General features: G+C 50.5%; 1 protein-coding gene across 8 annotated transcripts in view; it reads left to right on the top strand.

The window, feature by feature from the left end:
• Positions 1-2492: 2492 nt before the first annotated feature.
• Positions 2493-8162, top strand: part of HIC2 (HIC ZBTB transcriptional repressor 2) — a 74659-nt gene continuing 68989 nt past the window's right edge. For all 8 annotated transcript variants that reach the window (XM_067307131.1, XM_067307132.1, XM_067307128.1 and 5 more), the window contains exon 1: positions 2493-2846. The gene's annotated coding sequence lies outside the window, so the exon portion shown is untranslated. The remainder of the gene's footprint in view (positions 2847-8162) is intronic.

Raw genomic sequence — 8162 nt, 5'->3', positions numbered from 1 at the left:
TTTCCAGTCTGGTCTTTCACCTGAGAACGCTGCTCTCTGGGCCTGAGTGATATTCTGCTTTTCCCATAGACGGGCGCACTTTTCACCCGCAGTGGGCGTGATTTCTCAGAACTCGAGGGTGTACCCTCTGTTTGGATGGCAAGCTCCCTGGCTGTGGTTGCTTGAAGACTTTATAGGTATCGTGGTATCTCCCTTGCATGCCTGTAGATGTTTTTCTGGTAGGTGTGGTCATACTTCTACCTGGCTCATCAGATTCTCCACAGATGTCCATGGTTCTAGTGACAGTGCCAGGTCTAGCTTTCTCATTAATTCGTCTTCAACCTTATAATTATCATGTATATATGAAATTGGACGCAGTGTTACTTCCTACCATATCATTTCTAGGTGCCAGACACCTACTTTCTGTCTTTTTTGTCTCCACTGAGAATGTGTCTGTTTCTCCATATCCTTAGGGATGTTCAGAACTGATTGTCCCCAAATCTAGAGAGGACTCAAATAAAAGTAAAGGTTTTTTGCAGACCAGTCCTGACAAGTCTCGTTGGTGGCTTTTTAGGATATTTCTCCTCTTCTTGCCAACTTCCTTAACTCCCTTCACTGTCAAAAGTATATCATCTGCATAGCAAAGTTGGCAGACGGAACGAAATGCTTGTGCCTCCAGCCATTCCCGTGGAAAGCCTGGCACCTTTGTATACAAGTATGATGAAAGTGGGTTTGAACTAAGATGTTGGTCTGTGAACTGGCAGAGGCACACAGACTCTTCTGCTGACACTGGTTCTGGAGTGGGAAGCTTCAGTGGAAGAAGAGAAGATTGGGGGCAGACAGTGGCATTGCTGCAGTCTTGAAATGCCACAGAGAGACTCAAAGAAGCAGGTATTTCTAAATTCAACTGTTTAAACCTAACTGAAATAACTCCAGGATGCATTTCTTCCCTGTTTAGATAACGTAGCACAACAACTTCTGTGTATTTGCCTACCAATTCCTCTGGCACAGCATGAAGCAAATGGCTACCCACACCTCCCTGGCTATTTGCAAGGCCACTTAGCTTTAAAATACAGCTAGGAACATCACCACCAATCTTAAATTAACTTTCCCGGTGGGGGAAGAGTCTTGAACTGATCCTTATCTACTTCCCCGGGTCTTGTGCTGACAGTCAGGTTTGCTGTTCTCACCACTGCTAAAGTGTTCTGCTCTTTATTGGGTGTGCTGTGAACAAACCACCAGTCCAGACCTTTCTGGCACGACTGTTGTGATCCGTCTTATCTTTATTTGCTATTCAAGCTGCTTTGGTAGGACTGAAGAAACCTTCTCCAGTAAAAACTTTGAACTCTGGATGAGCAACCAGAACATATCTTTATTATCAGACAAGGAGGGCTTAGGCTGTAGCCGGGATACAGCTGAAGTGTATGTAAACTGCAGAGCTCTGCACAGGAAGCGGCTGAGAGCGGCTGGGGCTGAGGCTATTAGGGAATTCGTAGAGATGTGTTAAATGGTAGGCTCAGCTTCACTAATGAATCACCTTGCTCTGACTACAGAGGATTTTGGTTATGGGTGGCTGTGAGGGCACAGAAGAAAAGCAAATGTCATCTCACACTTGCAACCAATACAGAGATTCCTACATGGGCTCGTGGGAGAACTTTTGTGTACAATTACAATAAAATGTTTATATGCATTGCTGCTGTTATTACAGATTAATTAGCTACTGTCTTTAAAACACTGAAAGGGTAAAGTCCTGTGTGGGTATTATTCAGATTTCTGCACAGTTGCACGTTGTGGCAATGGTCAGTAAAATTAAGACTATATCAGTTCACTTAACATTTTACAGAATAACAGCTTGAGCTTGCAAACTTTTCTCACATGCTTAGTGTAAGCATCTGAATAGCCCCACCTTGTTCAGTGTGATTACTGATGTGCTTAAAGTTAAGCATGCATGAAAGTCTTTGCAGGACCAGGGATGCAAAACACAAGTAACTTTTTCCCTTGAAATACTTCCAGTAGGTAAACTAACTAAAAAAAACAAAAACAAAAGCAAAAACAAAAGCAAAAACTTTAGATTTATCTTGAGTCTACGGGTGCAAAGGCCATGTCTTCATCTGCGTCTTGGATGGTGCAAAACGCACTGTCAGTCCTTAACAAACAGACACGAGTGCTAAAAAGCTAATATGCAAATCGCGTTATACAGGAGGGTGCTTTCCTGATCTGCGAATAAAGCTCGCTTGAAATTCCAATACACGCACAAGTTGCAATCCGCATTTTCCCCTAACGCACACTCGGGACCTCGCCGGGGATGGGAGCCGCGCTCTCCCCAGTGCCGCCTGCACGGCCCAGGAGCCGGGGGCAGCGGCGGGCGGCGGGCGGCGGCGGCGGCGGCGGCGGCGGGGCGCGGGGCGGCGGCAGGGGGCGGCCGCCGGGGCAGCGCGGTGGGAGCCGCGCGGCGCCCCGGCCCTCTCCCAGCCCTGCCGCAACATTTATTGCAAAAGCAGGAAATCGCTGATTACTAAACTAGCTGGCAAGGGAGCGGGAGCCGATGCTGTTCCCCCCTGGCACGGCACTTGCCTAGCCGCTGCCTCCCCTGCCTCTCCTTGTTCCGCTCTTTCTTCTTCTTCTTCCCCCTCTTCCTCTCCGCTCTCTCTCGCTCTCTCCTCTCCTTTTTTTTCATTTTGGCTTCTATTCAAATGTGGGTCAGGGGTGAGCGGCTCCCAACGTCACAAGCTTGCAAGATGGCGCTGGGAGGAAGGCTGTGAGATGAGGAACAGGCTGGTATAAACCGAGAGGACAGGAGAGGGAGAGGAGGAGGAGGAGGAGAGGGGAAGGGGAAGAAAAGCCGCTGCTCCAGATGCAATAAGAAGGTAAGGCGGCGCGGGCGCGGGCGCGGCGCGGCGCGGCGCGGGCCGGGCGCTGCCGGGCTCTGCGCGCAGCCCAGCCCTGCTCCCCGCTCTTTATTTGCAACCCTGTTTATTTGCCCATCTGCACGGGTCCACGGGGGAGAGTCCCCAGGGGCGGTAGGGGTGTCCCCTCGTCCCTGCCTCGCAGTCCCCATGCCCGGCACCAGCGGTGTTCCATTTCAAAATATATATATATATAGGAATATTTTTTCTTTTCCCTCTTGTCCCCTTCTCTCCGTGCCGCGCTCCCTCCCCTCGCTCGCCGAGCGCGCTGCCCCGCTGCTTTCGGGGCCGGGGCACGCACACGGTGCAGTCGCGACCCTGCCTGTCTGGGGGTTGCAATGTTGGCTCTTCGGCTGAAGCGGCTGGAAACTTTCCCCCTCCTCCCGTGCCATTTGTGGGTGTGTGTGTGTGTGTGTGTGTGTGCGCGCTGCCCCTTCCCCGGCGGCGGCGGGGATCGGGGCGGGGGCCGCAGCTGCTGCCGCCGGAGCCGGCCGGCGTGGGGCCACCGACGGGCGGGCAGCCCCGCCGCAGCCCGTCCCCATCCCCGCTCGCCCTCCGCAAGTGAACCGTAATTTTTCCCCCCTTTTTTCTTTTTTTTCCCCCGGAGGAGGGAGCGGAGCGGGGTGCCGGGGAGGGGGGGGCGGGGGGGCGTGTTTGTGCGGGGGATCCGGCCGTATTGTGGAGGAGAGGGCAGGGAAGGGGCTCCCGGCACTTCGGTGCCTCCTTCCCCCTCCCCGGTGCCTCCGCGGGGCTGGAAGGCGACGAGGCAGGCCGGCATCCCCCAGCCCTGCCCCACCGGGCACCCCGGCCCCACCGGCACCGCGGTGAACTTTTGCCCCGGCTCCCCCCGTGCCGGCCGCCCCCTCGGCCGCCCGGGCTCGCCGAGCGACGGCCCCGCCGGCCCCGCCGCCCCTCGCCGGCGCTGCGGGTCTCCGGCTTTTGTTACGGCACCGGCTCGGATGCAATGGACGGAGCGCAGGATCGCGCAGCCTCCCGCGGCCGCGGGCCCGCAGGACGCTGCCCGCCGGCTTTGTGCCCCGCAGGAAATGCCTGCTTCCCTCGGACCCGCCGCCGCAGCGCAGGGCTGTGCGCGCAGGCACTTAGTAGCCGCTTAAAAACAAAAAAACCGTACGGCCAGGCTGGCAATATTGTTGCCGAGGCGCGTAACACTGTAATTCAGGGCGCCGGGCGAGCGGCTCGCTCCGCCGCGCCGCCCGGTGCCGTGTGAACGGGGTGGCGGCGAGCCGCGGAGCCGGGCCGGGTCTGCGCCCCCGGTGCCAGCTCGGGGGGGGGGGGGTAGGCTTTGGGGGCATTTGGTTGCATTAAAGCAAAAAAAAAGAGCGGGGGGAGCCCCGCGGGCGCGCCCGGCGGCGCCGGTGCCCGCAGCGCCCGGCGGCCCCTTTGTACGGGCGAGGGCCGGCGCCGGGGCGCTCCCGGCCCCGCCGCCTTATCAGCGGCCGCCAGCTGCGCTGCGGCGGGACCCCGCGGCCGCCCCGGCGCTGCCCCGGGCGCTCCGCAGAGGCGGCCGCGGCCGCGGGGGGCTGGTGACTCCAAACTTCGCGCGGCGACATCCGCAGCCCTGCGAAGCTCAGGCTGCCTGTGCCTGCGGAGGGCTCCTAACTTCGCGTTCAATAGCTGCGAGCGGGAGGGGGGACGCCTCTCCCTCAAATTAATGAATTATATATGAAAGCGAGTGTTTCGGCAGAGGGTTACTAAAATCCCCCCGGATGTTACTTAGTTGTTAGAATGAATCTGAGAGAGGAGCCAGAAACCAGTTAGAAGAGCATCAAAATTACATTTTGCTAATAAACTGTCTTTTGACCAAAAGTGGTTTAAATTTACTGCAGAATGCTGTTTATACTTGAATGGCGCTCATGTTTTTCCACAAATTAAAGGGAGAAACAATATGCAATAGTCACTTTCATTGGAAAATGTCTGAACTATAAGCAGATGTTTGTTATGCTTGATAAATGCAGTGTATAAACAACTAGTATTTCAAGATGACTTATTGCTATTTTTTACGACTCAGAACTATTGTATATTCTACAGCAGCTCTAGAGAGAAAACTGTAAACGTCTCCTTAGGATTTCACAGCAAATCTACATAGAGAAAATGACATATGGAAAGAAAATTGACTTATTTCCACAACTGCAAGTGGCCTCCTTTTTGCGCCTTTTCATTAGCAATCTAATCCTAAAAGCATTAGGAGCAATTATTTGCAGTGGTGCCTGACATTCTAGGTCTAATTATTTAAATCAGTTTAACTTTTGATGGTTGACCCATTAGGTCAAATCTGTGTGCCCTTTGTTATATTTATTAAAAAAAAGAGGGGGGGGGATCTTCAAACTTGCCACCTGCTACTGACATATCACTTCAGCTCTGGAGGAGATCAGCATTAAGAATAAGCAACCTCTTACATTTGTTACTTTCCGTTCTAACGTGGGTAAGGAAACCGTACATAAATGCCTTGTTCCTTTGCGTCTAAAATGCATTGCTTAATCATGGCAGACTTGTGTGGCTGGAGGGGTGTAAGCATGAGAAATAGGAGAATGTGAGGATATAGCAGGTTTTTTCTTATGTCATCCTTTCTAATCTATGTGAAATGCAGATGAGATGCATATCTCAAAAGGGACGATTTTTCGGTGTTTGGGGGAAACGCTTCTCCCAAGGATCTGGGGAGAGCTCTAAATCTTTAAAGCATAAAGAAATAGCTCATGTTAGTATTCACATACGTTGCTGGGCAGAATGACTTATGGATGTGTAGATAGTAATAAGTATCGCAGGATGCTTGAAGCACTTGGTATCACGTGATATGTTGTAGTGTCAGTGCTGAATTGTTTGGCAGAAGCCAATGTGTGACAAGGGGTGGGGGGAGAGAGACAGAGAGGGAGAAAGAGGACGTTAGAGGCCTTATTCCAGGAGGGTACATGTTCAATTTATTTTGATTAGCCATTTAAAACAAGTAGAACACAACCTAATACTAATCTGTGTGTCTGTGTAATGGATTGAAACTCCATAAAACAGCCATTGCTGCCCAAAATTGGTGGTTGCAGTATGAAATTTCAAGTTTTGAATAGTGGATCTTGCAATGAGAGTTCCTATTTTCTAGCATCTTTACAGCTCACAGTAATTAAGATCCATCAAACATAAACTGTATGCTGTGCGTTCCTTTGACCTTGTATAGAAAACAGTATGTGGCTGGGTTTTGAGCTCCAACTACCCTCTTTGATGATAGATGTGGAGAAATAGGATAATGGTTGAAAACTGAGGCACATTTGCCTTAATATCAGGGCTCCTGTTTGTGCTGATTACAGTGTTTAACACTCTCATCCAGTTTGATGAACGCACCATAGCTTGATAGGTAGAAGACATTGGTATGACTAGGTTGTCTTGTTTCCTCTAAAGAAAACCAAACTTCCAGTCCCCTAATTAAATCTGGCTGGTAAATCGTATGAACAAACTGCTGTTTCTGACAGTATCAGTGAAAGAATGTTGCCACAAAGTGGCATTTCAGCAGAGCAGCAAATGTGGTCTTGGAGTGGGATAAAACAGCATCGCATTTGCGACCCATCCGTTATATTGGCTGTACTGTGACAGGCAAAGCTCGACGGGAAGGGGGACCATTTCAGCATCAGTGGACATGCCTACCCTGCTGGGCTTGGAGGAAAATTAACAGGGCTCAGCTGTGGAATTGCTTACAACAACAGAGTCTCGACCTAGCCATAAGCAGGAGAATATCTTTTAAAAAATAAATATGACTTCTCCTGTGGTTTGGTGTGGATTGAATACAAGTGATTATACCACTAAGGCTGCTTAAATTAGTTTTTATCTTGCTGTAGTATCGGGAGCGAGGGCAACGCACTGCAACAGAGATTTCAGCCTGCTGTCCTGTAGCTCACTGGCAATACAACCGTATTGGTTTGTTTGTTTGTTTGTTTTTCAGTCAGCTGTGACAGTATGTTTACTCTTCTCAAAAGCAGCAGAAACGATGTAAAAAATTATTCCTGAGAGTTGCATTTTCTTGCTCAGTTAGCACCTCCAGCTTCCAACAGGATGCCAGTCTGGAGCTGGGCTTTCTCCCCCTGAAGTGTACGTGTCTCAGAAGCTGGCTGTCCAAACTTGTAGGTTACTCACGCTTCTTGTTTGTAATTCCTGGAAAGAAAATTCACCCTCCAGTGCTGGCTCCCGCAAAACAAGGAAGAAATGAAACAGTGAGGTCAATCCTGAATTTTAAGCTGATATAAAAGTGATTGCTACAATAGCTGTAAGAGAGACTACAACACTGCAGTAGTTGTACCTGCTCTAAGTGACAGGTGGGAGAAATTTTTGTTCTTTTTCATCTGTGTTTGGATGAGGGCCCAGTGCTGGCCACAAACTGCAATCCAGGATTAATCCTCACATAGTGTTTTCTTTCTATATATCAGATTTCTCATTTTGTTAATAAGCACAGCCTAGCGTGCACTTCAAGTCAGCTGTTCTGGAGTGGAAGCAACAGGGTTTTGCATTATTGAAATGACGGCTCTCGTGCTTTCCTAGAGCCCGTTTTGTTTGCCCAGGGAAGGGCGGAGGGTGATCCTTGTAATCACACATCCTAAACAAGGATTCTGCTTACTGATTTTACTTAATGGAAAGGGGTGGGGAATCTCATTTATCCAGGATTTTGTATGTATTGTATCACATTTTCTTCTGTGCGCACTGCGAGATTTGAAGGGGCTAAAGAGTGATCTTTTACACTGAAAACCTGAGGCAGGCACTGGGTGGCCCACTGGCCTACGTCGGAAATGGTTGTCAGCGATGGGTTTTCTACAGCGCTGGCTCTCTTGCTAATGTAGGAAGGACAAAATTGTTCAGCTCCCTGCCAGAAAGTGCTGGAAGTTAGCAGCTGAGCTGGGAGAGGAAGGGTCCTGGCCGTCAGCTGACGATGAGAAGAGTTTATAGAAGTGCAGGAAGCTGCTGCTCAGTACTGTTGTCAGGTGCCTGCTTTCCTAACAGAAATGGCCTGAAAATAGGATATACTTCTCGCCTCTGTTGTAAGATGCTCTGGGAGATCTATGTAGGAACTACGTACAACTCACTGCTGCTCTTCCAGCTTTAGGTACTGGATGGAGAAACTTGCCAATGTTGTCCTCACTCAGGCTCCGGCTGGGCGGGAGGAAGCATTTCACCTCAGTACGCCGGCCTGAGGCACTAGCTGTCCGCCAGTCTCTTGGGTAAAGGAAGAGGGGGGAGCTTTCAATAATACATCAGCTTGCCCTATCCCCCCCTTTCTCCCATTGA

The sequence above is a fragment of the Apteryx mantelli genome, chromosome 17, assembly GCF_036417845.1.
Source record: "Apteryx mantelli isolate bAptMan1 chromosome 17, bAptMan1.hap1, whole genome shotgun sequence".
NCBI lineage: Eukaryota > Metazoa > Chordata > Aves > Apterygiformes > Apterygidae > Apteryx > Apteryx mantelli.
This window is presented reverse-complemented; position numbering and strand designations above follow the sequence as displayed.